Genomic DNA, 25,380 nt, shown 5'->3' on the forward strand with positions numbered 1-25,380 from the left:
AGGAGCAACACTCGTCCTTGTTTGTTCAGTAGTTAGAGGACCCAGCCAGCCGGAGGAAGAAGAGGTCCGGAGCCAGATTGGTCGTGTGAAGACGTCGTCTTTTTTTGATGTTCTAACTATTGTATTGTGTATGCATTTTATTCATTCCCCACCCCCACCCGTGTGTGTGTGTGTGTGTGTGTGTGTGTGTGTGTGTGTGTGTGTGTGTGTGTGTTTGACAATGCCAAGTATTTTTTGGAAATATCTTTCTAGATGCTCTAAAGTGCCTGACGTATTTTATAAGTAGCGAAACAACACATCGTGTAAATACGTTTTTGTTAGGATTCATTTGAAATGTTATTTGGGGAGGAATAGCCACACCCCTCCTGAGTTGACCACATTGTGTTTGGGCCCTGGTTCCCGGGAGAAGGACATGCAGAGCTCAAGCCATTGTGCTCCATGGGTGGAAAAGAAACCACTGTCCCATTGTGTTTGGCTTTGCTGTGTACATAGTACATGTAAAGGACATAGGAGTCCTAACTTACAACATCTAGTCACTCTAGATGTTAAAGAGGTTGCCAGTGTATGACAAAGTAGAGGTAGTAGAACAATACATTTTGTACTTTTTGTGTTAAAAATTTTTCTTTTTGTGTTAGAAAATTTTATTACTCTTGTTACATGTGTGCCGTTTACTGAACTGCTGTGTACATAGTGGACAACAGTCCTTACTTGAAACATCTGGTCTATCTAGATGTTTAGAAGTGCCCAACGTATGTTAAATGTAGAGGTAGTAAAATAATCACTTTGTAAATATCTTTTTGCTAAAATTCATGATACGCTGCCTTTTGGGAGTAGAATTTGAACCCCTCTGTGAGCAGTACTGTCTGTACTTGCTCAGTGGTTTGGAGGAAGTACTGGGAGGCAGCGCAGTCATGTGCTAGTGTTTATATGGGACCTTTCAGACGCCATTTCTGTAAATTTGCATTTTGTGTTGCTGGGTGTATACTGTAAATAATGGACAAATCTGTGAAATCTTCAGCTTCTAGTCTCTAGATGTTAGAGAGGTTGCCAGGCTATGACAAAGTAAAATTAACACATTGTGTACCCTGTTAAAATTTATAGGAAAGATTGTTCTGTAAATGATTTGGGGATATGAATTTGTTCAGCTGTTTCTAAGCATTACATATACCTGTATTTGTCTACTGGTTTGAAGGCAGAGAGGAGGAAGAAAGTGGGTCGTCAAAGCCCAGAGGGTTGTGTTTAGAAGATACCTCAGATAATAACCTTTGCTTTGCAAACAGTTATTTACCAGTGCAGTGTGAATAGCAGATAAGGTCTTAATGAAATCCCTAGTCTTTCTACATATTTAAAAGTGCTTGATACATTTAAAAGTGGAAATAGTAGAATACTATTTTGTGTAAATAGTTTTTGAAAAACTGGAGATACTATGTTTAGAATAGTTAACCCACCTCTGAGAACAGTGCACTAGCTGTACTTGTTCAGTGGATTGAGGAGGTGGGAGGGAAGAAACTGCAAAAAGATTCCCTTAGTGTGCTAGACACCTTTAGCTTACCAGTCACCCCGTGTGGTAGATACACTTCATTTAGTGTTGCTGTTCTGTATATAGTGTACAGAGGGGACAAAGGAGTCCTCATTTTATGATCTCTAGTTTCTAGGTGTTGAAGAGGTTGCCAACGTATGACAAATGTAGAGTTAGTGAACTAATACATCCTGTATACTCTGTTAAAGTTCATAGCAAGGTTGTCTTCTGAAGAGAGTTGTGAAAGTATCCAAGTGACGGGTGCCCATGTCGTGTGGTACAGGGGAGAGGCTGGAGAAAAAGGACGAGGAGACCAGAATGCTCTCAGCAGAAGACACTTTGAGATCTAACCATTGTTACGTGTGTGTGGTTTCCACACTACTGTGTATATAGGGGACAAATTTATGTCCTCATCTGAAACATCTAGTCCTTCTAGGTGTTTAGAAGTGCACAAAGTATGTTAAAGGTAGATGTAGTAACTAATACATGTTGTAGACTCTCGTTTAAACTCGTGGTGAAATGCTGTCTTTGGGAAATGGAATGATAAAACCAGTTCTGAGCAACACAGACTTGTGCTGGTTTGGGAGGGGGGAAGAAAGAAAGCATACGAAGAGCCTAATACTAACGTAAGTTTTGGTAATGCAAGATTAGCCATTGTCCCTTTTATGTGTGTCTTATTTTGTGATATATCATGTATACAGAAGATAGACAAGTCCAAATATGTAGTGCCTAGTCTTCCTATATGGTAAAGAGGCTGCCAGTGTGTGACAAAGTAGAGTTAGTGAAAAGACATGGTTTAAAGTTGTATTAAAACTCGTAGGGAAAAAAAAACACTTAGGAAGTGACATTGTTAATATCCCCACAAAAACATGACAGTTACATAAACCTGACCTCTGGGTTAAGAGAGATGGGAGCTGTTCTAGACCGGAACTTTGCTATATAAGTCTGTTAGGTTTGTGCATATGCTGGGGAAACTGAATGTTATTGACATCTAGTCTTTAGACTTTTAAGTGCATAATAGACTTGCTGTAGTAATGCACGCCTTTAATCCTAGGCTGAGGCAGGTGGACCTTGTGAGTTCCAGGCCAGCCAGGGCTACACAGACTTTGTCTCAAAATAGTAAGAAAATGTGCATAATGGACTGGTAGGGTGGCTCAGCAGGAAAAGGCACTTGCCACCCAGCTGGTGGACCTGACTTTAATCTCCAGGATCCACATGATAAAAGGAGAAAACTGATTTACAAATTGTCTTTTAGCCTCCATACAAGCACAGTGGCATGCATGTGACCATATGCATATGCTAATTCATAAATGTAAAAAATGCACAACATGGTAAAAATAGAGGGTTACCAATACCTTTTAAGGGTTGTTATTTCATAGGGATGGTTACACTGGGGGAATGGGATTGTTAAACTTGGTCTTTGAGCAGGTACTGTTACCAGGTGATGGAGGTGCGTAGGGGAAAGAATAGTGTAGAGTAAGGTACTGTGCCTGCTGGTTGATTCCCGGGTGTCTAGCCATTGTTCCGGTGTGCATTTCAGTTAATGTTGCCAAGTGTTAGAGGATAAGTCCCAGTGCCCAAAGGATGTTAGAAGTAGCAAGATAGTCACCATAAATGTCCTGCTAGTCTTTTGGAAGGGCTGTCTTCTGGGGGTGACCTTTGTAATACCCTCACTAGAATCATCCCGAACTGGAGTTGTGCAGAGGAGAGCATGGATGAGGGAAGAGCTCTTTGCTAGGACCACCACATATAGAAAACTGTGACAACTGTACCCAGGAATCCATATGTGCATTTCTGGAAAGATACTTGTGTTTCTTGTGCACTAAGTTCATTCCACAACCTCTGAAATTCATAAATGCCCTAAAGGAGAGCATATGGTTAAGGACAGATTGACAGATTGACAGAAAAGGTTCCTCTTGAGCATAGAACTGTTGAACCATGTCTGGACAGTATGAGTTAATTCATGTTGCTAGGCTGACTGTGGAGGGGCAGAGGGAGGCTCACAGGGCGAGATGTGCAGCGCTGTGCTGTGTTGAGACTGACATCTGAGAAGCCCTGCCATAGGTGCATCTTCAGCTACTCCATAGGAATGCATTTATTGCGCAGGAACACTCCTTCTTCCTCATATTTTAGTATGTAGATCTGATGATAAACTTAGGAATGCTGTACTTCATGTGGTCTGTGGCTTTGTTTTCTTGTAAGCTGAGCATTGAGGAATGCAGAATTTTAATTGTAACTTCGCCAGTGCTTCTATGTAGAAGCCTGCTGCCATTTTTGTCTTCTATGAAATTTTTGTTGCCAAGGAAGACAGGATTACAGTTTTGTCTGACAGATTGAGATAGCGTGGTGTATTCTTGGTTATCAAAATACTCCTGTAGCGCGGGGTTTTTAGTTGGTGAATATTCCCAATGTGGGGGAAAGCATGGTACATACTGTATAATCTCAATTCCCTAAATGTGTGTACACTTGCAGCATCTAGAAGGACACATCAGCTGAGCTGCTTGTGACTAGGGGGCTGTTCTTGGCTTCTTGTGTTGTGTTTCCTGTAATGCACATACTACAAATAAATGCTTCTTTTAAAAGCTTAAAAAAAAAAAAAAAAAAAAAAAAAAAAAAAAAAAAAAAAAACAGCTTGTTCTTCAGATTATCCTAACTGAAGTTCCCTTGAGTTTGATCAGCTAGTGACTCAATTTTCTGACCAAAGAACCTTACAACAATGTATAAATGGTTGATCATCTGTAATGGACACCACAGTTAATAGCATGACACTGTGGAGGTACATAATGGATTATACATTTTACATCATTCAATAATGGGCATCCAACAATGCTTCCTGGATTTCTTTCCTAAATGTTCCATGTGATTTTGTGGTTCATAATTAGGAGAAGAGGGGAGAACAGGGACTGTCTGGAGCTGCAGAGGAAAAATAAGGAGAGTTTTCAGAGGGGACTCAACTGAGTGAGTGTTGGGGCAAAGGGATTCCTAGGAAACATTGCTAAAGTCTGTGTCTGCTCTTCAAGGAACTATCAGATGTAAATAAAGAACCTGATAATATGGAAAATTTTAAATCCCAGACCATTTATTTTATTGTTACAGTGATAGAAACTGGTTTATATGGTCACAGATTTTTATCAATGTTTATCTAATACTTAACTACTATGAGGTCACACATTAGTCACCTTTATGCTTTTCCCCTTGACCATAATGAATCTTTAACTGTATAAAACCTACAATTGTACCCACTTTTACACTTGAGGAACTTAAAGGTATTTAAAGGGTTAAAAGAGGTGCTGTGGACTCAAGAATAATAGCTCCTGAGCCTGAAGCTAGGACTTATAGCCAAGGAGTGGCTTGTTAACTGCTGGATTTAAAGAGCTGTAATAAAGGGTTAGGGGAAGAAAGGAAGCCTTCCTTCCTCTTTTGTCAAATCAGCTCTTCAAGTTAATACAATCAGAATTTCAACTTATCCCTCATTTCTTCCTTTATTTTTTTTGGCATGGAATTCTGACTATTTTGTTAGTTAAACATATTATTTTTGTATGATTGTTATTTATTTATTTTGAGAGTATAATTTAATTACAATGTATCTCCAAAGCCTCTCATGTATCTCCAATCGCCTTCAAATTCATGGCCTCTCCTTTTTACTAATTGTTATTGACTGTGCATGTATATACTCATATATATTCCCAAATACAACCTGTTCAGTCTGTATAATGTTACTTGGATGCATATTTTCAGAGCTGTCCATTTGGCAATGGACAATCAATTGGTGTGCTCTTTTTGGGGGAAGGCCACCTCTCTCATTCCCAGCTTTACTCAGTTATTACCTATAATTCTTTGTGTAGGATTGAGGCCTCATGAGCTTTTTCCCAACCAGTTTGACATGTTAGTTTGAGTTGTCCTTGTTCAGATCCCTTTGTTCAGCCATGATGGTGAGACCTTATGGGTGTAGCTTCTGATGTTGCTAGGAGACACAATCTCACAACAAACTCCCTCATCCCCTGGTTCTTACAATCTTTCTGCCCTCTCTTTTGCTGTGTTTCCTGAGCCTTAGGCATAGCAGTGCTTTGTAATATGTATCCACTGGGACTGGGTTCCACTCCTCTTCAGTTTGATGGATTGTTTTCTGTAGTGGTCTCCATCGGTTGCCAACAGAAGTTTCCTTGATGAGGCATCAAGACTTATCTGTGGGTACAAGGATAAATATTTATAAACTGTTATGGTGGTTTGAATAAAAATGAGTCCCATAGGCTCATAGATGTTAATGCTTGATCACCAGGGAGTGGCATTATTAAGAGGTATGGTCTTGTTGGAGTAGGTATGGCCTTGTTGGAGGAAGTATGTCACTGGGGGTGGGCTTTAGGGTTTCCAGTGTTCAAACCAGGCCCAGTCTCTCTCTCTCTCTCTCTCTCTCTCTCTCTCTCTCTCTCTCTCTCTCTCTCTCTCTCTCTCTCTCTCTCCTAATGTCTGCCAATCTAAATGTAGAACTCTCAACTACCTCTCCAGCACCATGTCTGCCTGCTTGTCACCATGCTTCCTGCCATATTTAACAATGGACTAAACCTCTGAACCTGTAAGCAAGCTCCAGTTAAATGCTTTCCTTTATGCAATGGTCATGGTGTCTCTTCATAGTGATAGAACATTAACTAAGACAATTGTTAGGGATTGTACTGGTTTAGTGCATTAGTGGTTGTAGATTCTCTTCCAATAACCATGAATTCACTAGCCCTGAATAGTTAGCTAGGTCTCCAGTACCAATCATAGTATCCTTCATGCTGAGTGAGTCTTAAGTCCAGTCAGAAAGCTGTTGGCTACTATCAACATACATGCGTATCACTGCTGTACCCTTAGGGTTATCATGCCATGCTGGCCATTGATGTGGTTCAAAGGCATCATACCTAGATAGAACTGTTGTTTGCTTCCCTCTTTAGGAAGCTTGCATGGCATCCTCTGATACTATGAAAACTAATCCTCAGGTAGGGCATGTTAAAGTCAGTTCCAGCTTAGGGATCTCTAAGAACTTGTTTCTGAAGTGCTTGGTGTCTTCAGCAATAGGAACTTAACTTTCCACCTCTGGGTGGGGTGGGGGTAGGGTGGTAACCAATGGCAACAGCAATAAGCTGTATGTTTTAGAAGTCTCTTATATATCCCCGACCAACAACTCAGAAGAGTGCTTCTCACATCTTGTATTGGGGTTTTTGTTAGGGGGTCTTTAACTCTTGGAGAAAGCACCATCAGCCCAGATATGAAAAGTATATTGAAATATATGTATATTATACTTAGAGTTACATTTATTATATACAGGCTTAAGGGGTTTTTGGTTTTGGTTTGATTTGGTTTGTTATGGTTTAGGGTTTGGTTTTTGGTAAATAGTTAATATTATGATTCCTTGTGGCTTTTCCAGACATTCTTATTGTTATTTTAACCATCTCCTTCCTTCTGTATTTACCTCCCTCTGCCTTCCCTAAGGAACCTGCCCAACCATCCTTAATTTCTGTGAGGGTATGTATTCTCCACTGTTGGGGTACTGAATATTGCTATACCACATTACAAATAGCCTTTAATAATATTTAGAAGTAATATGGGTGCTATCAACTCCATTCCCTATGATGAAGAAAGGAAATCTACATAAAATTAGGTTACCTGCTGTACTTGAAGCAGAGACCTTCCCTGTAACAGATACCTTGTAACTGGCAGAGCAGTTCATGAGTAATCTCCCAAGATCAAGTAAATCCAGAGGCAAATTTAAATGTTTTTCCTTTATTAGTAGCTGAAAGTTTCTTTTATTAAAAGTTGGGAAGTAAGATAGATGGGAATGGAAGGAGAAAGGAATTTGTAATCAAAGAAATCAATGCATAAAATGATGTCAGTGGTAAACTATAAACAAAATTACCAAGTCTCTGGATTATATATGGTCTGCTATATGTAAGCCCAATTCTAATCACTTTTGCATTCCTAATAGTATCTCAGACGTAGGCCTATGGGCACAGGTGATTACTGAGTTAAAGAATGAGCTTGGCCAGCCAGAAGTCTCAATCTCTCTCTCTCTCTCTCTCTCTCTCTCTCTCTCTCTCTCTCTCTCTCTCTCTCTCTCTCTCTCTCTCTCTGTGTGTGTGTGTGTGTGTGTGTGTGTGTTTTCAAAAAGAGGTGATTCTTTGTTAACTATGAATACCTCCATGCAAGAGACAGTTAAATTCTTCTAGCCTCCCTGGGAGGCTCAGAATCTCAGTGGTCACTTCTTTTGTATTATTGTATGTAACTTCTTTTGTATTATTCTTGGATTACAGCGTCCTGCCATAGTAAAACATTACTTGCTGAGAGCATATAAATAAATGACTTCTTAAATACCCCCTGATTTCTTGAAGCCCATTTTCTGTCATTCATGGTCTCTGCTGTAATCGCCATTGTTCCTCTTCTCTTCCTATTTATTGTGCTGTGTGCTGGGTTCAGGCTCCCAGGCACACCTTACTCACTAACTGATGCTCAGGACCTTTTCATTTAAGAGTCAAAGTTTTATATTTAGAAAGCTGGTACAAATCTTCCTATCAAATATCTATATGACTGCTGGGAGGTGGTGGTGCACACCTTTAATCCTAGCACTTGGGAGGCAGAGGCAGGTGGATCTCTGTGAGTTCAAGGCCAGCCTGCTCTACAGAGTGAGTTCCAGGACAGCTAGGGCTACACAGAGAAACCCTGTCTCGAAAAACCAAATATATGTGTGTGTGTGTGTGTGTGTGTGTGTGTGTGTGTGTGTGTCTGTGTGTGTATACATATACATTATGTATGTGTGTGTGAAAAATATATACGTATATGACCTATGGGAAGTATGCTCGTGTGTTTCTTCTTGTGTAAAATTGTAATAACCATAATATTTATTCACCCTCTCATATCCTTACTTATTTTTTGCTTATTGTCTTGTGGATTATGTCTTCATGACACTAAAGACATCCTTGCCCTGACGCTCCCCCCCGCCCCCCCCCCCTTCCCCGCACCTGTCGCCATGGCCACTCACAATATAGTGCTGATCCAGCACAGCAAGAGAGCCTGGAATCTGGAGAACCACTTCAGAGGCTGGTATGATGCTGACCTGAGCCCAGTGGGCCACAAGGAGGTGAGGCACAGTGAAGCGAAACACAGCAGACCGGCATTGCGAGATGCTGGCTATGAATTTGACATCTGCTTCACCTCCGTGTAAAAGAGAGCAACCCTGACCCTCTGGACAGTCCTGGATGCCATTGACCAGATGTGGCTGCCAGTAGTCAGGACCTGATGCCTCAATGTGAGCGACACTATGGGGGTCTGACTGGTCTCAATAAGCAGAAACTGCTGCTAAGCATGGTGAGGAACAGTTAAAGATCTTATGATGCCCCCACCTTAGGGCCTCCAATGGAGCCTGATCATCCCTTTTACAGCAACATCTGTAAGGATCACAGGTATGCAGACCTTACTAAGGACCAGCTGCCCTCCTGTGAGAGCCTGAAGAAGACTACTGCCAGAGCACTGCCCTTCTGGAATAAAGAAATTGTCCCCCAGTTATATTTTATGCAGTGTATGAAAAAAAGTGGAGCAGAATAATAGATATTCAAACCCTACCCATTGTGGGAAGTGGAGTGCCAGGAGTTAGGTTTTATTGAGAAGCCATGAAAACTCTAAGAGAAAGGGATATGCAAAGTAAAGCAGCAGAGAGGGACCTTTTCATTAATTAAATTCATTCTTCAATAATTTCATTCATGGTTATAACACATTCTGGTTACTCTTATCCTCCACCCTTTGTCTTTCTCCTCTTCCTCACTACCAACCCCTTCCTCACATTCATGTCTTTATTGTTTTGTGACCCACTAAATTTAAACAAGTCCTTCTGAGTGGCCATGGATTTGGAACTATCCACTGGAGCTTGGTAGACTCAGCATCGAACACACAACAGATGTCAATGACAACACCTCTCCCAGAATCCAGCGGCAGCCAAGAGTTCACCAGAGAGGGGTTGAGCCCCTTCAGCTCCTCCCCATTCATGACTGATCACTGATTCAACCTGTCTTGTGTTGTTCCACTGCAGATAACTAAAGTGTAAATCTAGTTAATCTCATCAATAAAAACCAGGAGTCAGATATAGGGGTAATAACCTGAAAGATCAGAGAAACAGAAGAGCAGTACTGGTGACTTCTTACCTCTCTGGATCCTCCAACCAAAAGGGCCAAGATCCTGGTCCCCCCCCCCCACTTCCTGTCTCTGCCTCCCAAGTACTGAGATTAAAGGTGTGAGCCATCACTGCCCAGCTGCTATAGTTAACTAGTGGCTAGCTCTGCCCTCTGATCTCCACGCAAGCTTTATTTGTCAGAACACAAACAAAGTATCACCCAACCATAGCCACTCTGAGTCCATTGATGTAATGACTGTGTCATACCCAGAAGACTGCATTCTCCCAAGTTCTTTCTGCCCCCTCTTCCATGACATTCCCACAGCCATGGAAGAGGTGATATAAATACCTTAAGACTGAGCAGTCAGTCATCACTTGAAAATCCATGGGTCCCTGAATTCACCAATACTCACTGCAAAGAGAGGCTTATCTGATTAATTCTGAGAGTAGAATTTGCCTGTAAACACAAACACAATTAATTGGCTGTTAAATACTGTGTCAATTGAACAACATATTAATTTCCCCTCTAGGACCCATGACTTCCTCAGCCATGTGTTCGTTATGGGATTTATAGTACCAGACATAGATTTTCTCCTGTGGAGCAGGTCTCAGATCTGATCAGAGAGCAACCTAGCTTCTCTTCCTACTAATTATCTATGGCTTGTGCTAGTTAACAACAACAGTAGCAAGATAGCAATGCCTAACATTTATCCAGCACGTGGAGATGGGCCAAGTCCCTAATGTGGATCACTTCATCTAACTCTCACCATGGCTCAGCGACGGAAGGCAATATTATTTTCAAATGAAGGTTTTGAAGGTGAAGAACATAAATGACTTGTTCATGTCACACTACTAAAAAGTAGTGGCAGGCAGGGATTTGAACCCAAGTGAACCTAATGCTAGTTTAAATTTTAAAGATTATGTAAATGCATAATCATACTTGGCCACCATGTGTCCTGACTGAAAACTCTCCCTGCCTAGTCCTTGTAAGTTCTGGTAAGCCTGGAGGAAAAGCTTCCAGTGTGCTCCATAAGTAGATCTCAGTAGCAGGTCTACCATCAAGGCACAGGAGCACACAGAGACCAAGTGAACATAAACACAGAAGTCAGCCTCACTCCATTTTTCTCAAGTGTTCCTACAAAAGCCTTCAGTGCAAAACAAAGAAATAAGCTAGATAAAATAATCCTAAATTTTCTAATTTATAGATAAAATAAGGAAGTCCAGGTTTGAATGAGGGAGCAGAAATCCACTTTGATTTAAAAAAAAAAAAAAAAAAAAACAAAACAAAACACCAGGGGCAGTTGTACACAGGTACACACAGTAGCAAGCTTGGCTGAGTCAAAGGTTGAGTTTACCAACAAGCACCAGGAGCCTGTCTGCAGGTGGAACGATCAGCAGGGCCTGAGATAGCTGAGCCTCTGGCTGGGTAAACACTCCTGTTGTGATACAACCTATCCTGGCTCTCCAAGGAAGACTGGAGCAGAAGGATAGTAGCTCCATAGTCCACAAGAGAGTGAGAACGCCATCTAATTTTCAGAGTGCAGTCCAAGAGGAGAGCTACCACCTAAACATTCTCTTCATCAGCTACCTGTAGACTGACCATAGCAGACAGCATAACCATCTGACATTATAATCTTGGTTCTGCAGAAGCATGGCATGCAAACTAATTTGTTATGGTTAGAGGGTGTGGAGGCTAAGGAAACAGGCAGGGCCTCCTGAGCACAAAGCTTAATGGGACATATAGTTATCTGTTCTCACTCAGGGGAGGTGTTTAGTTTCTTAGGACTAACACTGCAAATTATCACAGACTGTGTGACTTAAACAACAGAAATTTTGTCTTCTGGTTCTAGGGATGAGAATTCTGGATCGTGGTATCAGTGGGTAAATAATGTCCATGCTAAAGTCTTTGGGGATGAATCCTTCATTGCTTCTTCTAAGCTTTTGGAGGTCTCCAGCAATCCTTGGCTTCCTTTGGCTTGCAGTCTCGTCTCCATCATCACATAGCCTCTATACAAGTCTCCTTTTCCTATAAAGATTCTGTGCTTGGATGTAGAACCCACTATAATCCAATCTAACTTGATCGTAAGCAAATGCACTGTTTTCAACCAAAGGCAAATCCTGAGGTCCTAGGGGCCATGGATTTGGAGAGATACTTATGAACCCCTTGCAGAGGGCAAGTCTGCCTGCCTGTAGCTGACCGGTCCATTTAAAAGCACATTCCCACATCCTTTCAAAGTGACTGCTACCATAATGCCTGCATAGCTCACAAATTAAATTTCCATTAGAATTGTCTTTGCAGTTCCACAAAATAGCAAAATCTTTAATATTATATTTTCCAAGGAAAGAAAGTGAGCAGTGATTAGATTCTTTAAATAATATTGTAAAAAAAATGTAAGTTTTTAATCATTAAATTATATGACGTTTGTTGGTGATAATGATCAAGAATTTTAAGAGATTATACTTTTTAGGTCTTGATTAGAAAAGATACATGGTGATTTGACTCAAAAGAAAAATCTGATGAAATAATTTTAAAATGTTTTGTTTATATTTCTAATATTATAAGGTAATATTAATATAAAATTTAGAATTTTATGTTTCAGAGACTAATTCTTTCTGTTCTATTTTACTTATAATTAACTAGTTGTTATGAATGTTTTCAACAGTATATGTAGACACTTCCGAATATCTCTCCAATTGTTTCAATATGTTATAAAGTAAATATCATTTTTCTCCTTATATTGAATCATGAAAAGTTATGAATTACTGTTCCAACCAATAGAGAAATAAAAATATTAGTAAATCAAGGACAACAATAAATTTGGGGGGGGGCAAAAATAAATTTAAAAGATGATGTAGAATGGGACTGGAGAGACAGCCCGGCAGTCAAGAACACTTGTTCAGTTCCTAGCAACCACATGGTGGCTCATAACCTTCTATAACTTCAGTTCCAGGTGATGGATCTGATGCTCTCTTCTGGCTTCCACAGGCAGCAGGCAGCAGGCATACATGTGTTGCACACGCGTACACACAAGCAAAACACTCATACGTGTTTGGTTGGAACCTCCAGCTCACTCCTGCACGGTCTGAGAAGCCCAGTCTCTCTCTCTCCAAACCCCGCCCTCTCAGAGAATTTCCAACAAAGAAAAGGCACCAAAGAGCCCAGTTTTGCATTCAGCTCCTCCCCTGAAGTTGCCAGCAGCTTAAGTCCCCACCTAAAGTGCTCAGTCTTTGACCATGTTTGGGCACAAACCCAGCTTGTGGCAGACACATTATCACCTTCCCCTGTAGGGTGTATAAGCTCCCTGCTTTAGTTTGTGCATGTGACTTCTCTGGCCTCGATTTCTGGGACTGAAGAACCCACCTGGGAGTTGCTTTGCTCAAATAAACCTGTTCTTTCACTTTTTCAGTTTGCCTTGATCTGGCTTATTGTGTTGACAAAGAAACCTATTACCACGATACAGAAAACCTCTTAGTATACATAAAGTAAAGAAGTTGTAAAAATTTAAAAGATGATACAAAATTAACAATTTGGATTCATTCCAGGAATGCAAGTTCGCTTTGACATAATAAAATGTAATGATATAGTTCATCATCACAAAAGTGAATTTAGAGAAAAATAGTATTTTAATAATTGTAAAATAACACACTATTTTAAAAAGTCTTAGTAAACAAAGGCAGAGACAAGCAGATCTCTGTGAACTTGAGGAAAGCCTAGTCTACATAGTAAGCTCCAAGCTAGTCAGGGCTATATAAGGAGACCTGTCTCTATAAACAAACAAACAAAAATCAGCTACAAAATAAGGTATCAGCTAGCAGTGTTTCTATTCACTGTTTTAGGTGTCCAGGTTAGCAAAACTAGACGACAAAACAGACAAAACAAATGATGTGAGAAAAGTCATCAAATGCATTATTCATTAAGATGAGACAACTCCCCAAATTTTAGACTATTCATTGTGTTAGATTATATATTTTATATGCTTATGTATATATATATATATATATATAAAATGTGTGTGTACATAACACATCTGTGTGTGACAGAAACATCCTTGATTGATACCTGTATATGTATGTGTAGATACATAGAGAGAGAGTTTTAATGTAGAAATACAGCTATTTGGGGAGGTTCAAAACAACTATATTGGGGTATAATTGGCCTATAACAAACTTATGTATTCAATTATACAAGTTAACATTTTCTCATGTGTATGAACCTATGAAAAACAACCAAAACTGCAATAATAAACATATGCACTGAATAGCAGCCCATTAAACAATTTAAAGGGGGATTAAGTTTCATTATATTTCCAAGCATCAGAATAACTAAATATTATTGTAGATGTAACGGTCTTATTAAATAAGAAACACAGACACAAATGCAGAGTTAAAAGCCCAAGAGGTCAGAGCAGTAGCTAAGAGCTGATACTAAAAAAAACCTTTCTTACCCCTCACTGCTGCCACTGCCGTCCTTCCCCTCAGAAAGAGACCTATTTCCTGTGTATCTGTCTTTTTATTGACTTTCTTTTTTTTTTTTTTTTTTTTTTCTTTTAGTAATGTAAGAAAAAACATTTTATTCTTTTTTTTTTTTTTTTGTGTTGTCTTTGGGATTCTTTTTTTTTTTTTTTTTAATATTTTTTTTTTTAATTTTTATTTTGCAATACAATTCAGTTCTACATATCAGCCACAGATTCCCTTGTTCTCCCCCCTCCCGCCCCCCTCACCTTCCCCCCAGCCCGCCCCCCATTCCAATCTCCTCCAGGGCAAAGCCTTCCCCACAGACTGAGATCAACCAGGTGGACTCAGTCCAGGTAGGTCCAGTCCCCTCCTCCCATGCTGAGCCAAGGGACCCTGCATAGGCCCCAGGTTTCAAACAGCCAACTCATGCAATGAGCACAGGACCCGGTCCCACTGCCTGGATGCCTCCCAAACAGATCAGGCCAATCAACTGTCTCACCCACTCAGAGGGCCTGATCCAGTTGGTGACCCCTCAGCCATTGGTTCATATTTCATGTGTTTCCGTTTGTTTGGCTATTTGTCTCTGTGCTTTATCCGACCTTGGTCTCAACAATTCTCTCTCATATAAACCCTCCTCATTCTTGCTAATTGGACTCCCAGAGATCCACCTGGGGCCTAGTCATGGATCTCTGCCTCCAGGTCCATCAGTAGTTGGATGAGGTTTCTAGCACGACAATTAGGGTGTTTGGCCATCCCATCACCAGAGTAGGTCAGTTCGGATTGTCACTCGACCATTGCCAGCAGTCTGTTGTGGGGGTATCTTTGTGGATTTCTGTGGGCCTCTCTAGCACTTTGTTTCTTCCTATTCTCATGTGGTCTTCATTTACCATGGTCTCCTATTCCTTGTTCTCCCTCTCTGTTTTTGATCCAGCTGGGATCTCCCACTCACCCAAGCTCTCTTTCCCTCGACCCTCGCCCTTCACTACCCCCACTCCTGTCCAGGCTGTTCATGTAGATCTCATTCCATTTCTCTGTCGTTGGGCGATCCCTGTGTCTTTCTTGGGGTCCTGTTTTCCAGGTAGCCTGCCTGGTGATGTGAGTAGCAGTCCAGTCATCCTTGTTCCACATCTAGTATCCTGTTATGAGTGAGTACATACCATGTTTGTCTTTCTGAGTCTGGGATACCTCACTCAGGATGATTTTTTCTAGATCCATCCATTTGTCTGCAAACCTCATGATGTCATTGTTTTTCTCTGCTGAGTAGTATTCCATTGTGTATATGTACCACATTTTGTTTATCCATTCTTCAGTTGAAGGGCATCTAGGTTGTTTCCATGTTCTGGCTATTACAAACAACGCTGATATGAACATAGCTGAACAAGTGCTCTTGTGGTGTGGTTGAGCATTCCTTGGGTATATGCCCAAGAGTGGTATAGCTGGATCTTGGGGGAGATGGATTCCCAATTTTCTAAGAAATCGCCATATTGATTTCCAAAGTGGTTGTACAAGCTTGCATTCCCACCAGCAGTGGAGGAGAGTTCCCCTAGCTCCACATCCTCTCCAGCATAAGGTGTCTTCAGTGTTTTTGATCTTAGCCATTCTGACAGGCGTAAGGTGGTATCTCAGAGTTGTTTTGATTTGCGTTTCCCTGATGATTAGGGATGTTGAGCAATTCCTTAAATGTCTTTCAGCCATTTGAGTTTCCTCTGTTGAGAATTCTCTGTTTAGTTCTATAGCCCATTTCTTAATTGGACTGTTGGGCATTTTGATGTCTAATTTCTTGAGTTCCTTATATATTCTGGATATCAGTCCTCTGTCAGATGTGGGATTGGTGAAGATCTTTTCCCATTCTGTAGGCTGTCGCTTTGCTTTGTTGACCGTTTCCTTTGCCCTACAAAAGCTTCTCAGTTTCAAGAGGTCCCACTGATTGATTGTTTCTCTCAGTGTCTGTGCTACTGGTGTTCTATTTAGAAAGTGGTCTCCTATGCCAATGTGTTCAAGACTACTTCCTACTTTCTCTTCTAGCAGGTTCAGAGTAGCTGGATTTATGTTGAGGTCCTTGATCCACTTGGACTTAAGTTTTGTGCACGGTGATAGATATGGATCTATTTGCAGCCTTCTACATGTTGATATCCAGTTTTGCCAGCACCATTTGTTGAAGATGCTTTCTTTTTTCCATTGTGCACTTTTGGCTTCTTTGTCAAAAATTATTTGTTCATAGGTGTGCGGATTGATATCAGGGTCTTCAATTCGATTCCATTGGTCCACATGTCGGTTTTTATGCCAGTACCAAGCTGTTTTTATTACTGTAGCTCTATAGTACAGCTTGAAGTCAGGGATCGTGATGCCTCCAGAGGTTGTTTTATTGTACAGGATTCTTTTGGCTATCCTGGGTTTTTTGTTTTTCCATATGAAGTTGAGTATTATTCTTTCCAGGTCTGTGAAGAATTGTGTTGGTATTTTGATGGGGATTGCATTGAATCTGTAGATTGCTTTTGGTAAGATTGCCATTTTTACTATGTTAGTTCTGCCTATCCATGAGCATGGGAGATCTTTCCATTTTCTGACATCTTCTTCAATTTCTTTTTTCAGGGACTTAAAGTTCTTGTCATATAGGTCCTTCACTTGCTTGGTTAGTATTACCCCAAGGTATTTTATGTCATTTGTGGCTATAGTAAAGGGTGATGTATCTCTGATTTCCTTCTCCGCTTTTTTGTCCATTGTATATAGGAGGGCTACTGATTTTTTGGAGTTGATCTTGTATCCTGCTATGTTGCTGAAGGTGTTTATAAGCTGTATCAGTTCCTTGGTGGAATCTTTGGGGTTGCTCAAGTATACTATCATGTCATCTGCAAATAGGGAAAGCTTGACTTCTTCCTTTCCAATTTGTATCCCCTTAATCTCCTTATGTTGTCTTATTGCTCTGGCTAGAACTTCAAGTACTATATTGAATAAGTATGGGGAGAGCGGACAGCCTTGCCTCGTTCCTGATTTTAGTGGAATTGCTTTGAGTTTCTCTCCATTTAATTTGATGTTGGCTGTTGGCTTGCTGTAAATTGCCTTTATTATGTTTAGGTATGTTCCCTGTATTCCTGATCGCTCCAAGACCTTTATCATGAAGGGGTGTTGGATTTTGTCAAATGCCTTTTCAGCATCTAGTGAGATGATCATGTGGTTTTTTTCTTTGAGTTTGTTTATATGGTGTATCACATTGACAGACTTTCGTATGTTGAACCATCCTTGCATCCCTGGAATGAATCCTACTTGATCATGGTGGATAATTGTTTTGATGTGGTCTTGGAGTCTGTTTGCCAGTATTTTATTGAGTATTTTTGCATCAATGTTCATGAGGGAGATCGGTCTGTAGTTCTCTTTCTTTGTTGTATCCTTGTTTGGTTTGGGAATCAGGGTAATTGTAGCCTCATAGAAGGAGTTTGGTAATGTTCCTTCTGTTTCTATTGTATGGAACAATTTAGAGAGTATTGGTATTAACTCTTCTTTGAAGATCTGGTAGAATTCTGCACTGAAACCATCTGGTCCTGGGCTTTTTTTGGTTGGGAGACTTTTAATGACTGTTTCTATTTCGTTAGGGGTTATTGGACTATTTAAATAGTTTATCTGGTCTTGATTTAATTTAGGTATGTGGTACCTATCCAGAAAATTATCCATTTCTTTTAGGTTTTCCAGTTTTGTGGAATAGAGGTTTTTGAAGTATGACCTGATGATTCTCTGGATTTCCTCAATGTCTGTTGTTATGTCCCCCTTTTCATTTCTGATTTTGTTGATTTGGATGCTCTCTCTCTGTCTTTTGGTTAGTTTGGATAAGGGCTTGTCTATCTTGTTGATTTTCTCAAAGAACCAACTCTTTGTTTCATTAATTTTTTGTATTGTTCTCTTTGTTTCTATTTTATTGATTTCAGCTCTCACTTTGATAATTTCCTGGCATCTATTTTTCCTGGGAGACTTTGCTTCTTCCTGTTCTAGAACTTTCAGGTGTGCTGTTAAGTCACTAGTGTGAGATTTCTCCAGCTTATTTATGTGGGCGTTTAGTGCTATGAATTTCCCTCTTAGTACTGCTTTCATAGTGTCCCATAGGTTTGGATATGTGGTGTCTTCATTTTCGTTGATCTCTAGGAAGTCTTTAATTTCTTTCTTTATTTCTTCCTTAACCCATTGGTGATTCAGGTGGGTATTGTTCAGTTTCCATGAGATTGTAGGTTTTCTGTAGTTTTTGTTGTTGTTGAAATCCAACTTTAGACCATGGTGGTCTGATAGAACACAGGAGGTTATTCTAATTGTTTTGTATCTGTTTAGATTTGCTTTGTGACCAAGTATGTGGTCAATTTTAGAGAAGGTTCCATGGGGTGCTGAGAAGAAGGTATATTCTTTTTTGTTAGGATGGAATGTTCTGTAGATGTCGATTAAGTCCATTTGAGTCATGACATCAATTAAGTCCTTTATTTCTCTGTTAAGTTTCGATTTGGGGGATCTGTCCAGTGGTGAAAGTGGGGTGTTGAGGTCTCCCACTATTAATGTGTGGGGTTTTATATGTGATTTAAGCTTTAATAATGTTTCTTTTACATATGTGGGTGCCCTTGTGTTTGGGGCATAAATGTTCAGAATTGAGACTTCATCTTGGTGGATCTTTCCTGTGATGAGTATGTAATGCCCTTCTTGATCTCTTTTGATTGATTTTAGTTTGAAGTCTATTTTGCTGGATATCAGGATGGCTACACCCGCTTGTTTCTTAAGACCGTTTGATTGGAAAGTCTTTTCCCAGCCTTTTATTTTTAGGTAGTGTCTATCTTTGAATTTGAGATGTGTTTCTTGTATGCAGCAGAAAGATGGGTCCTGCTTTCGTATCCATTCTGTAAGCCTATGTCTTTTTATAGGTGAATTAAGTCCATTGATATTGAGGGATATTAATGTCCAGTGATTGTTCATTCCTGTTATTTTTTGGTGGTGATGTGTGTGTACTTTTCTTCGTTGGGGTCTACTGCTGTGGCTTTATCTATTGCCTGTGTTTTCGAGGTTGTATCTGACTTCCTTAGGTTGGAATTTTCCTTCTAGTGCTTTCTGTAGGGCTGGGTTTGTGGATAAATATTGTTTAAATCTGGCTTTGTCATGGAATGTCTTGTTCACTCCATCTATGACGATTGAAAGTTTTGCTGGGTATATTAGTCTAGGCTGACATCCATGGTCTCTTAATGTCTGCATTACATCTGTCCAGGACCTTCTGGCTTTCAAAGTCTCCATTGAGAAATCGGGTGTTATTCTGATAGGTTTGCCTTTATATGTCACTTGGCCTTTTTCCTTTGCTGCTCTTAATATTCTTTCTTTATTCTGTACGTTTAATTGTTTAATTATTATGTGGCGAGGGGACTTTTTCTGGGGGTCTAGTCTGTTTGGTGTTCTATAGGCTTCCTGTATCTTCATAGGCATTTCCTTCTTTAAGTTGGGAAAGTTTTCTTCTATGATCTTGTTGAATATATTTTCTGTGCCCTTGAGTTGGTATTCTTCTCCTTCTTCTACCCCTATTATTCGTAGGTTTGGTCTTTTCATGGTGTCCCAAATTTCTTGGACATTTTGGTTCATGACTTTGTTGACTTTAGTGTTTTCTTTGACTGATGAATCTATTTCTTCTATTGTATCTTCAACGCTAGAGATCCTCTCTTCCATCTCTTGCATTCTGTTGATTATACTTGCATCTGAAGTTCCCAATCGTTTTCTCAGATTTTCTATTTCCAGCATTCCCTCTGTTTGTGTCTTCTTCATTTTTTCTATTTCCTTTTTCAGGTCTTGGACTGTTTCCTTCATTTGTTTCATTGATTTTTCTTGATTTTCTTTCAGTATTTTATTGTTCTCTTCCAGGACTTTATTGATTTCTTCTAATTTGTTTGCCCTTTCCTCTAGTTGTTTACAGCGTTCTTCACATTTTTTTGTCTTTTCCTCTACACGAGCCTCTAGCTTCTTCATGATGACATTCATAAGGCTATTTTCTTCTGCTTCTTCCAATTTCTGATGTTCAGGTCTAGGTGTTGGAGGAGGGCTAGGGCCTGGTGATGGTGTATTACTATTCATTTTGTTGTATGTGTTTCTGCCTTGACGTCTGCCCATCTCCTTGTGGTTCGTTCCTGGCCTTATCCGCACACTTGGTTCAGAGCTGACAGATTCAGGAAGTCTCTCTCTCTTGTCCAGATGGGAGCTCTCTTGTCCAAATTGGAAGTCCGGGGCAGGATGGAAGCTCTTGTTCAGAAGGGAAGTCCGGGGGAGGATGGGTGCTCTCCTCTCTCTCTCTCTCTCTCTCTCTCTCTCTCTCTCTCTCTCTCTCTCTCTCTCCTCCAGATGGGAAATCCACGGCAAGATGGGAGCTGGGGGCCAGCCTCTAAGTCTCAAGAAGAGGCTTGGGGCTCAGGCAGATGGGCGTGGGGGCAGGGCGTGGAGACTGCAGGGTCTGCCAAGGGTCTTGGAGAAGGGGATCCTTCCCGGTTGGGGTAGAAGGGCACCTGCCCGGGGTCCAGAACCTGGGCCCAAGTTGGGCAGGTCTTCCCCGGAGTGGCTGGTGCCCAGGGATGGGGTCGGGGGCAAGCTAGGGCACTCACCTGTGCTTCAGAAGGGAAGTCCTGGGCAAGATGGGAGCTGGGGGCCGGCCTCTAAGTCTCAGGAAGAGGCTTGGGGCTCAGGCAGATGGGCGTGGGGGCAGGGCGTGGAGACTGCAGGGTCTGCCAAGGGTCTTGGAGAAGGGGATCCTTCCCGGTTGGGGTAGAAGGGCACCTGCCCGGGGTCCAGAACCTGGGCCCAAGTTGGGCAGGTCTTCCCCGGAGTGGCTGGTGCCCAGGGATGGGGTCGGGGGCAAGCTAGGGCACTCACCTGTGCTTCAGAAGGGAAGTCCTGGGCAAGATGGGAGCTGGGGGCCGGCCTCTAAGTCTCAGGAAGAGGCTTGGGGCTCAGGCAGATGGGCGTGGGGGCAGGGCGTGGAGACTGCAGGGTCTGCCAGGGGTCTTGGAGAAGGGGATCCTTCCCGGTTGGGGTAGAAGGACACCTGCCCGGGGTCCAGAACCTGGGCCCAAGTTGGGCAGGTCTTCCCCGGAGTGGCTGGTGCCCAGGGATGGGGTCAGGGGCAAGCTAGGGCACTCACCTGTGCTTCAGAAGGGAAGTCCTGGGCAAGATGGCTTTATTGACTTTCTATTCTGCCTTCTCATTGGTTGTACACCCAACCACATGACCTCCTTGTCACTGCCTGTCTATACAGACCTCCAGGTCTTCTATGGTTGGTATTGAGATTAAAGGCGTGTGTCTCCATGCTGGCTATATCCTTGAACACACAGAGATCTGCTTGTCAGGATTAAAGTTGTGCACCACCACCACCACCACCCGGCTTCTGCTATGGTTTGCTATTAGCTCTGACCCCCAGGCAACTTTATTTATTAACATACAAATAAAATCACATTTCAGTACAAATGAAATATCACCATATACTATATGCCCCAGACTTGTGTAGTGACCTTTGACATAGCCACTTGCTATATTTATTTATTATAACACACTGAATTTTTCCCAAATGTAATCAACAAAAGACAATATACACTAAATGAACTCAGTGAACTTTTAAAAAAAGAGGATGTAAAGTTGGAAGGGGAGCATTGGGGAGGATATTAGAGAAATAAGAAGAGAATATGATCAAGATACATGGTACACATGTATGAAATTCTCAAAGAATAATTGTCAAAATATATTAAATAAAATAAAATTAACTTCCCAATAAAACAATGAGAAAAACATCTGACTAGGATCCTCAAACAATAAATGTGGATGACTCATAAAAATATGAAGGAAATAATTTTCATTATGACTGAGTAAAGTTATAGTGAAATATTAATTCATGCTTAACATATTTAAAAGAACCAGAATAGTCATGGCTAATACCACATCTCATAAGCAACTGGGGATGTAGATTCATGCAAGCCTTTTAGGAAGAATCTGACATCACCTAGCACACTGAATCAGGGTATCCTCTATAACCTGGGGTTTCTATCCTTGGCAGTATACACTTGCAAAACTATGTGTGTGTTCCAGAAATACAAAGAGCATGAATGTTTAGAGTATCATTGTTTACATTACTGGAACAAATGGAACCAGTCCAGGTGGCATCAACAGAAGAATAACTACAAATGATAGAATACTATGTGACATTTAAGAATAAGTAAGTCTTAGATATACACAACAGCATTAATTGATCTCAAGAAAATTATGTTTTTAAAAAACTAAATTACAAAAACATAAAATCTTAGACACACACACATAGGTATGATTACATTTATGTGAAGATCATAAACTTATGAAATGAGATAATTTATTTCTTGTCTATAAATATATTATACAACCATAAAAGAAAGTAAAGAAATCAATAATATACTATTCAGCGTTATGGTTACTGCTGAGAGGCAAGAGTTATTGGAACTGGAAAGGACCTACACTGAAGAAAGATTCTGAGACAATACTGTGTTCTATTTCTTAAGCAGGAAGGTAGGTCTATGATTCTTCATTTTATATTTTTCCCTCATGGTGTATGTTTACTTGCCTACATTCTTCAAAAAGTCACCTTATGGAAGGTGTTTGGATTTCTGTAAAACATCATGTCTGGTTTGCTTTTTATCTTTCATGGTTGATCCAACACAGAGATTGTCTTAGTATTATTGATCAGTTTTACTCTGTGTGTACAAAGAATAAGTGGTAATAAAACCAGAAGATTTTAGCTGTAGCAGCAGCTTACTGGGATTTTGAAGTCTCACTGGCTCCAATTGCCATCTCTTGTGGAAGTTGAGCACTCAGTGATAGGAAGAAATGGGACAAGGGAATTAATGGATGGGGGAAGGAGGGTGAGACTTCAGAGGGATCAGCCAAAGGCATCTTGCACCACTTCCTGTTTTTCATTATCCAAGTCCAGAAATTCCTGAACTTCACCAGATCAATTACCCAAGTAGCTCATTGTTGGAATAGGTGGGGCAGAACTGCCAAAGGCAGAGAAACATCAGCTTCAAGACAGTTGATCCACTGGCACCTTCAAAAACAACTGTTAGCAACGAGAGAGAGAGAGAGAGAGAGAGAGAGAGAGAGAGAGAGAGAGAGAGAGAGATATTCATAAAGATCCTAGCCCCAAAGAACGCTTCCATCCATTGCCTAACTTAAAAAAAATTATATTCCAATGTCATTTCACATTGTCTACTCATACAGTGAAGATAAATATTCACTTCCTCCAACCATGCTACTTACTATTATATCCACCCTCTCCCTTATGAACCAATATTTATGGACCTATTATATACATTATTAATTTCATGCAACTAGTAGAGACGCCCAATAATAACATGAAAAATAATAGGTACCAGAGTGAAATGTATGCTTTCAGACTTTATTAAAAATCCAACTCTCCCATAGCTTGGTTGCTTTTCAGCTCACCATAATTTCTTTCAGGACCTGGGCCAGCAATCACATTAATTTGCATGACCACCACTGTTTAAACAGCTCCCTAGTTTTCCATGAATGACCTTCTATATTCTGTTAGATTTCTTATGCATAAATCAACTGCTCTATTCTTGTAGAACTAGGGCATAGGTAGAGAGTCTGATTATAGCTCCCAAGATGCCAGGCTGATAAAGAAAGAAATGAAAAGCAGCCCTCCATGGGTAATAGTAGAAAGAGTATACGAGGTACAGTGGGCCCAACTCCCAACAGGGTCATTATTAGACTCTGTGGATATAACTTTGTTTGCACTGTTATGTTTGTTTTCATTTGGACTGTAATGTTTTTATCTGTAGTTAAACCATTGTAGGTCCAACTTCTAGGTCGGTCTTCTAGGCTGACACTACTACCCTAAATGTCAGTGAGCACACTGACATTGACTGGGAGGGAAATGACAAAGATGTCTGTGCCCAAGTGTCTTACAACCTAACAGCTAAAAAATAGATGACAACACAAAGCCAGAGCAAGGATCTTCTAGTTAGTCACACACAGCCTTGGTGGATTAATGTAATACGTGTTTTAAAACCGTCACTGTCTGTGTCTATCCACAACTCAAGAAATGTAATACCATTGTTTAGTGAGCATAGCTAAGGCTCATAGGGAGGAAACTTGAATGTATATGCTTGCACAAGTCTGGATTTGTTTTCATGAGTCACAAATATGACTACAGCAAAGAATTGCTACCTATCTCTTTCTCTCCTGTATCGATGAGGATGGGAAAAGAGGTGTGCTTCTTTTTCTCTTGGTCTAGTTATGTGCTTCAGCATGGCAGAGAGCACTCAGACATTACAAAAAGGTATACCTAGGTCTCTAATGGCAAGTCTGCCTTTGCTACCTAGCTCCATAACCCACACAAATGATCTGACCTCTAAATGTAATCATTCTCTTCTATATAATGGAGATATTAACAATAGAATTTAAACCTATAAAAGTGCAACTATCAACTCTGTTTTACCTGTTTCATGGCAATTACATGTGGTTTGGCCTAATAATAATATCTACTCCATGGTGATGTTGTAAGGATTGTGGGAGAAAATAACATAATTTGAATTGTCACTGCAAATTTTTCTTTATTCATTCTGTGGTTGAGGTTGGAGTAGAGAAATTGAATCCTCTGGCAACGGGTAAGTAGAGGATGCCAAACAGTGGAGCTCCTGTCAAATCTTCTTGTTGAATTCCATTTAACCATGACTAAGAAAGGTCCTCCTTGTCAAGATTCAGGAATGCTATGGAAGTGCCTTGTGAAATGCTGTGAAGTAGAAACCTTCAGCCTTTGTACTGTGAGAGCAAAGTAAATCTGCCTTGGCCATGAAGCTGAATGAACTAGTGTTACTAAATTAGAAATTATCAACTTGTAGTCCCTGAAGAGTGAAGGCTTTCCAAAGTACTTTCAGGGAGTCCTCAAAAAACAACCAGAGTAGTCATATTAGATATTTAAATTGTAAGGGTCTTTATTTTCTGTAACCAAGTTGGATCAGAAACCAACATGCAAAAGTGAAACAAAACACCATAGCATTGTTGCTGAGTGGTGGTGGTGCACACCTTTAATCCCGGCACTCGGGAGGCAGAGGCAGGTGGATTTCTGTGAGTTCGAGGCCAGCCTGGGCTACAGAGTGAGTTCCAGGAAAGGTGCAAAGCTACACAGAGAAACCCTGTCTCAAAAAAAAAAAAAAAAAAAAAAAAAAAAACCAACAACAAACCCCCCCCCCCCAAAACAAAAAAACACCATGGCAAACTCTACCATGAA

At 40.6% G+C, this 25,380-nt stretch overlaps 1 pseudogene; it reads left to right on the forward strand.

The window, feature by feature from the left end:
- The first annotated feature begins 8,519 nt into the window (after positions 1-8,519).
- On the forward strand, positions 8,520-9,094 carry LOC131901873 (phosphoglycerate mutase 1-like; annotated as a pseudogene).
- The last annotated feature ends 16,286 nt before the right edge of the window (positions 9,095-25,380 follow it).

Source organism: Peromyscus eremicus, unplaced genomic scaffold (genome assembly GCF_949786415.1).
Source record: "Peromyscus eremicus unplaced genomic scaffold, PerEre_H2_v1 PerEre#2#unplaced_563, whole genome shotgun sequence".
Taxonomy (NCBI): domain Eukaryota; kingdom Metazoa; phylum Chordata; class Mammalia; order Rodentia; family Cricetidae; genus Peromyscus; species Peromyscus eremicus.